This window comes from Otolemur garnettii, unplaced genomic scaffold (assembly GCF_000181295.1).
Source record: "Otolemur garnettii isolate 467f Iridium unplaced genomic scaffold, OtoGar3 scaffold00013, whole genome shotgun sequence".
Taxonomy (NCBI): domain Eukaryota; kingdom Metazoa; phylum Chordata; class Mammalia; order Primates; family Galagidae; genus Otolemur; species Otolemur garnettii.
In genome coordinates this window covers 41,125-48,575 of record NW_003852408.1, presented here as the reverse complement: position 1 = coordinate 48,575, position 7,451 = coordinate 41,125, and positions in this window count along the sequence as shown.

Sequence of the window (7,451 nt, the reverse complement as noted above, 5' to 3'; positions counted from 1 at the left end):
CTATCTGAATTTCAGAATCTCTTGGCATGTCTGGAAAGTTCTCTTTCATAATTTCATGAAGAAGAGCCTCAGTGTTTTGTGAAGCAACTTCATCACTTTCACGGATTCCTATAAGGTGAATATTCGTTTTCTTTGAATTATCTGAGATTTCTCTGAGAGTGAGATCTGTTTTTGCTCTCCGTTTCTTTTGATCTTTGTGCTCCTGGGCTTCTTCAAAAGCTTTGTCTTCAAAACCAGAGATCCTTTCTTCTGCCTGTTGCACTCTGTTACGGAGGGATTCCACCGTATCTTTCAGATCCTTGAGAGCTGCAACCTCTTGTCTCAGTGTTTCAAAATCCTTATCATTTTATCTTTGAAATCATTGAGTTCTTGAGACATCTTTTGAATAATTTCTTGAGATATCTTTTGAATAATTTCTTGAGAAATCTTTTGAATAATTTCTTGAACTTCTACTTCCTTCCTTTCTTCCATTCTGTTCATTTTATTTGCTATCCACATTCTCACCTCGATTTCTGACATCTCAGCCATCTGTTTATAGATAGTGTCTTCCATTGCATTTACCCCATTTCTCCTTGGGGGAATTGATCTACTCTGGTTATTCAAGTTGCCAGAGTTTTTCTGCTGATTCTGCCCCATGCTGAGTTTACCTTGGTTGGAGGCTTTATCAGAACCATTCAGCTGGTGACTTCTGGTTTCCCAGAGAGACAGGCAGAGTGTGTCTGTTGTCTTCTCCTAGTTCTCAGGTGCTGGGGCAACTGGGGCACAGTGGAATGGCAGCAGCCACATGGGACTGTGCGTAGCTGGATTAGACCTCGTTCGGCCTGCTGGGGCAACCAGGGGGCAGGAGACTGCCAGTAGCTGGATCAGTCCTAGTTCGGCCCTGGTGGGGCAACCAGTGGAATAGGGGAACTGTAGTGGCTAGATCAGTCCTAGTTCAGCCCCCCTGGAGCAGCCAGGGTTTGGGGGAATGGCAGCTGTAGCGCAGGGCAGGTGAGTGACCAGATCAGTCCTATTTCAGCCCTGCCAGAGTAGCTGGGGGTGGAGTGGAGGACTCCTTCACCATCGCCTGCTGGACGCTTGTGGCAGTAACAAGCCAATTTGTGCCCTCCCAGCAGGGGAGCCCAGAGTGGTAACTCCTCCACCTCTGCCCGTGGGATGCATGTTGTTCTAGCAAACAGTTCTGGGCCCACCCAGAGCGGTAGTCTCCTCCACTGCCACCTGCATGGCGTGTGTGGCTCTAGCAAGCAGTTCTGGGCCCACCCAGCACAGGTGCCTGGAGCGGGGAACTCCTCTGCTGGCCCTTGTGGTGTTTGCGTGTCTCTAACAAGCTGTTTTGGGTCTTCCTGGAACAGAGGACTCCTCCGCCACTGCCTGTGGGATGTTCATGGCACTAGCAAGCAGTTCTGGGCCTGCCCAGAGCAGGAGCCTGGGGCGGAGATCTCCTCTGCCGCCTGTGAGGCGTGTGACTCTAGCAAGCAGTTCTGGGCCCGCCCCAAGTAGGGGACTCCTCTGCCACTGCCCTGAGGTGCCCATGGCTCTAGTAAGTAGTTCTGTGCCTGCCTGAGGTAGGGGACTCCTCTGTGGCTACCCACTGCCCGTGGGAGGTGTGCAGCTCTAGCAAGAAGTTCTGGACCCACCCAGAGCCCTGGAGCAGGGATCTCCTCTGCTGCTTGTGGGGCATGTGGCTCTAGCAAGTAGTTCTGGGCCTGCCCAAAGTTGGGGCCACCTCCGTCACTGCCTGTGGGGTTCACAAGGCTCTAGCACGTAATTCTGTGGCTTCCTGGAGCAGGGTATTCCTCTGTGACCACCTGCCACCTACAGGAGGTGTGCAGCTCTAGCAAGCAGTTCTGGGCCTGCCCAGAGTGGGGGACTCCTTCACTGCCACCTGTGGGGGTGTGCAAGGCTCTAGCAAGTAGTTCTGTGCTTTCCAGGAGCAGGGGACTCTTCTGTGACCACCCACAACCTGTGGGATGTATGTGGCTCTAGCAAGCAGTTCTGGGCCTGCCCAGAGCCCTGGAGCATGGGTCTCCTCTGCCGCCCATTGGTGCGCGGCTCTAGCAAGAAGTTCTGGACCTGCCCAAAGTTGGGAACTCCTCCATCACAGCCCTTGGGGCACTCAAGGCTCTAGCAAGTAGTTCTGTGGCTGCCCAGAGCAGGGGACTTCTCTGTGACCACCTGCCACCTGCAGGAGGCATGCGGCGCTAGCAAGCAATTCTGGGCCCACACAGAGCCCTAGAACAGGGATCTCCTCTGCCGCCCATGGGGTGCATGGCTCTAGCAAGCAGTTCTGGGCCCTCCCACAGTTGGGGACTCCTCTAGCACTGCCCATGGGGTGCACAAGGCTCAGGCAAGTGGTTCTGTGCCTGCCCAGAGCAGGGGACTCCTCTGTGACCACCCGCCACCCGCAGGAGGCATGTGGCTCTAGCAAGCAGTTCTGGGCTCACCCAGAGCCCTGGAGCGGGAATCTCCTCTGCCGCCCATGGGGTGCGGCGCTCTAGCAAGCAGTTCTGGGCCTTCACAGAGAGGGGGAATCCTCTGCCACTGCCTGCGGGGTGCGCAAGGCTCTAGCAAGTAGTTCTTTGCCTGCCCAGAGCAGGGGAGTCCTCTGTGGCCACCCGCAGCCCACAGTAAGCATGCGGCTCTAGAAAGCAGTTCTGGGGCCCGCGTTGTACCTATATTTTGTGTTCTTAAATGCTCTTCCTTGGATTTATAGCTTGCTGAACTTCTTTCTGGGCTCAGCTCCCTGTCTTTGGCTTCATAGATTCTGATTCCAGCCAGTTTTTCTTCCTTTGCTCAGGAGCCTCTGATCAGGGTTGTTACCAGTTGGCCATCTTCCCAGAATTCCCCTCTGCTTCTCATTTTCATCTTGTCTTTCCTCTCTCCCTCCATCTCTCCTGCCCTCCCGTCCTCTTTCCCTCTCTCTCCTGTCTCCCCCTGCCTGCACTATACTGTTTGTGCTGTCTTCCCATCTTGCCTTCTCCCTTTATTTCCTGTCCTCCTTCTTGTCATTCCATAAACATGTGCTGAGCCCCTGCTCCATGCAGGCCTTCTGGCAGTACCTGACCATAGCATTGAATAAGAACTGCCTTGCCGTTGCCCTCAGAAGGGACCATAAAGCAAATACAGAATTTGACATTTCTGTGAGATGACAGCTCTTTGAGCTCAGAATGAGGGGAGGGGACCTCCTTTCTTCAAAGGCCTCAGTGATATTCAGCTGAGACCTACAGGATGTCTCTGAGAAGAATGGGACAGTGGAGAACATGCCACATGGCAGGAACATAGGGTGCAAAGGCAGAAAGACAGGGATGGGCTTGGTTTCTCTGAAGAACTGAGGCTGGCCTTGGGGAATCAGGGGAGATGGGTGTAAGGTGAGATGGAGAGTAAGGGGGGGGCAGGGCACTGCCCTGCCAGAGGGTGGTAATTCTTAAGGGTGGAGGCATCAGGTTGGTCCAGTTCTCCTGAGGTGTCCAGTGAGCTGAGGCTGGAGAAGATGGGAGTGGGAGAGCCTCAAGACATACTGGGACAGGGCAGAGGTCTTCCCTGGCTCTGGAATGTTGGGAGCTGGAGGCACTGGGCAGCAGGATGTCCTCTGTGCCTTCTCCCTGTGATCTCTCCCCCACCCCACAGTGTTTGAGTTTATGCCATACATAGGCATCACCCTGGCTACAATCTTCATGATGCTGAGGCTTCCCAATGAAGCCAAGATACGCCAGGTGATGTGTAGTGGTGCGTGTCCCACTTGGGCCTGCAAGTCTGGCCTGATCAGGTGCTGCAGAGGGAAATCAGGGTAGGAAGTAGATTGGGGGGGGGGTTGAAAGAGGTGTGCTGTTCATCTGTTCTGAATAATTCTGCTCAGTTGCCTGCTTTGATTGGCTTCTGACTAGGTCTCTGGGGTGGAAAGGGGGTGAGACACAGTGGGTGTTTGTTTGTTTGTTTGCAGTTTTTGGCCAGGGTTGGTTTGAACCCACCACCTCTGGCATATGGGGCCGGCGCTCTACTACTTTGAGCCACAGGCACCAACCACAGTGGGTATTTTTTTAAAAAATCCTGGCTCAGAGGTTAGAAACTGTCACTTGACTCCATTTAGCTTGCTCTGTACGTAAGTCACTATGAAAGTTTTGAGACAGCATGTGCTGTGGTCCATTATTTCACTTCCAAGAAACAGTAGACAGTGTCCTTTCTGATTAACCTGGGCAAGTTGCAACCTTCTTAGTCCATGGGTGTTGCTGGGATGGCTTCATGTCTTTCCATCCCCATGGATTTTATGTTTCTCAATTTTTGTTTAACTCAAAACTTTCATAATGACCCTTGTAGCTGAGCATTTCAGGAGGCCAGGGAAGGGCAATGGGCATTCACATAAGAGATAGGAAACTGTCTTTATTTTGGCCTTGACTTGGGCAGGGCTTTGGTGCTACTTAAATCTGATCACCTTCCTAGTGTTCACTTAACCTTTCCCTGGGCTATACCCCCCTGGTGCCTAAGAAGGCTCATGCCCAATGTGCTTGCTGCCCTCTGCAGTGAAATCCCTGGAATGAAGGTAGAGGCTGGGAAGGCCCTGCCCCTGACGCCATGGTCTATCAAGGGAGGGGTCAGACACACCTGTGTGCTCACATCTCACCTCCAGAGGTATGGGGGTAATAAGGAGCTGTGAGGGGCTGGAAGGCACACAGCAAGCTGCTAGAGGTAGAGATGGGGGCATCCCCCCCACAGGCTTTGTTTTGCCTCTGTTCCCTCTAACTCCACCTGCGTCTCTCCTTGTGGCTGATAGCCATGGAGATCTTCTGTGACATGGTGCAGTTTTACCTGCGGCACCTGGAGGACAGCGTGTACCCTGTGATGACTGAGGACCAGTTTGCCCTGAAGGTGTTCCCGATGTATTGCTACTTTGTGACTGTGTGGCGGAGGCAGCACAACCCTGAGGTGAGATGGGCCCTTCTTATACTCCCTCTGGTCACAGCTCCCCAGCCTGTGGGGCCGGGAGATGCTGAGAGACCACTGGGTCCAGCTTCATTCCCAGGACCCCAGAGCACAGTGACTTGATTTCTGGCAGAGCCAGGAAACTTGTGGATACTGAATGGCATGGACCTGCAAGCTTCACTTTTCAAGGCTGGCCTTGGGAAAGGCCCCTGCGGAGTTCTGGATGGAGGCAAGTGATCATTCTGAGAACACTGGTCACATGCTGGGTGCCCTCCCTCTGTCTTACCTACAGAAGCTATTTCCATATCAACTCTATGTTGTAGGACTATTTTATTAACACAAAGGGTTTCCTTGAGGAAACTGAGGCACAGAGCTGTAATGTGCCTGCTTGAGGTCACCCAGCTGGTAAATGGGACTTAGACTTGGCAGTCCAGCTATACTGCCTTAGCCTTGCTGGATGAGGCCCCAAAGTTTCTTCTGAATTCCTTTCATCACTTGTCCTTTTATTCTGGAGATGTGGGTAAAATCATAGGCTTGCTGGGTGAGAGGACCTGGGACAATAAGTTAGAGAGCTCACTTCCTGTGGCAGGTGAAGCTGGGGGTCATCAAGTCCCTGAAGCCCATGCTGAATCTCCTTCTGCCCAAGGATGACCTGCAGGAACAGGTCTACAACTACATCCCCCTGCTGCTGGCAGAGTACCAAGGGGCACGGAGGCCCTGTTCATCACACAGGCAAGGCCCTACCACAGCCTTGGGTGGGAGACCCAGGGAGTTTGCAGCTCCTAGGTGTTGGGGGGAAGTGTCACCTGGGTGGAAGGTGGGGATGTCAGATATTCTGGCATGGTGTCAGCAGATCTAACACCTATGGCCTGTGAAGGGCCGCAGAGCCCGGCATCTTTAGGGCTTATGGGAAATCAGTGCTGTCATTCCAGAAGGAGAGGACCAGGTTCTGAAAAGTCTTGGAGGCCATGGTGAGGTTGTGACCTTTGTGTTCATTTTTTAGGGTTGCTATAGCCTGTGGGAAACTCAAAACAACACAAATTTATTCTCATAGTTCTGGAGGTCAGAGGCTCAAAACCAGGTGTCACTGCCTTCTCAAGGCTCTGAGGCAGAAAGAATTCTTGTCCCTACCAGCTTCTTCTGGCCCCAGGTGTTCCTGTGGTAGTGGTGACATCACTCTAATCTCATCCTCCACTGTCACATGGCCTCCTCCTCTCTGATTCTGTGTCCTCTTTTCTTCTTGCAAGGACACCCACTTTCCATCCAGGATGACTTCACCTTGAGTTCCTTAACTAATTACACCTGCAAAGACTTGATTTCCCAATAAGGTCACATGCTCAGGTTCTGGGTGGACATGGATTTTGGGAGGACACCAGTCAATTCCTGACAGCCTTTGACCTGAACATGGCTGGGGCTGATGTGCTTCATAAGGGGTGACTTGCATACAAATGGGGCGCTATAAAAGCAAGTGGAGAATGAATAAAACTGATTTAGGAACCATGTGTGGGTCATTCTGGCTAAAGAATGGGATTCCCATTTAGGAAAATAGGAGAGAGAGATGAAGAAGGCCTCAACTGCCACACTCCTCCCTAGGTAGCACTTCCTGGGCCTTGGGATTGGTCTGGGGGCTGGGTGTAGTGGGGCTGGGTGCATTGGGGGCTGGGTGCAGTGGAGGTGGATGCAGTGGGGGTGGTTGCAGTGGAGGCTGGGTGCAGTGAGTGGGGTGTAGTGTAGGCTGGGTGCAGTGTGGGGTGAGTGTAATGCAGACTGGATGCAGTGTTCCGTGGGTGCAATGCAGGCTGGGTGCAGTGCAAAGTTGGGTGCAGTGGAGGTGGGTGCAGTGGGGGCTGGGTGCAGTGGGGGCTGGATTCAGCAGGTGTGGGCTAGTGTCTTTCTTTCTAATCATCTCCCAGGGGATGCTTATCCCACTGGTCAAGGGGTCCACTGAGTAGCAAGGGACAGAGTTTGACCTTGAATTGGCGGAAGGTCAACAACCACCATTTGCCCATCCCTTGCAGGACCTTGAGTTGGTGGAAGGTCACCTGCCACCATTTGCCCATCCCTTGCAGGTCTTGAGGCAGATCCTGGAAATGTCAGTCACCACCAATACCCCTGTGCCCCAAATGCAGCTACATACCATTTTCACAGAACTGCACATGCAGGTGAGGCCAGCAGGCCAGCTGGGCGAGGGCTTTCTGGGGATGGATCAGCAGGAAGAAGAAGCAGGCCGCTTCAGAAAGTCACCTGATCCCCCACTCGACTCACTTGTGTGCCTCTGTGTCCCACTGGGGAGTGAGGCTGTGGTACCCATGTGGCCCCAGGCATGGGAGGCTGGGCTGTTCCTGCACCTGTGCCCTGTAAACTCTCCACCTCCCTGCACGTCCCTCCCCAGGTGTGCACCAAGGTCCTGAGCCAGCATCAGTACAGCAACCAGAACCTGGCAGAGATAGTGCACTGCTTTGTGGCCCTGGGTGAGGCTCCTCTCAGGGTGCTCCCTGTCTGCCCCCAGATTTGTGGGGAGCCCTTGCCTCTCT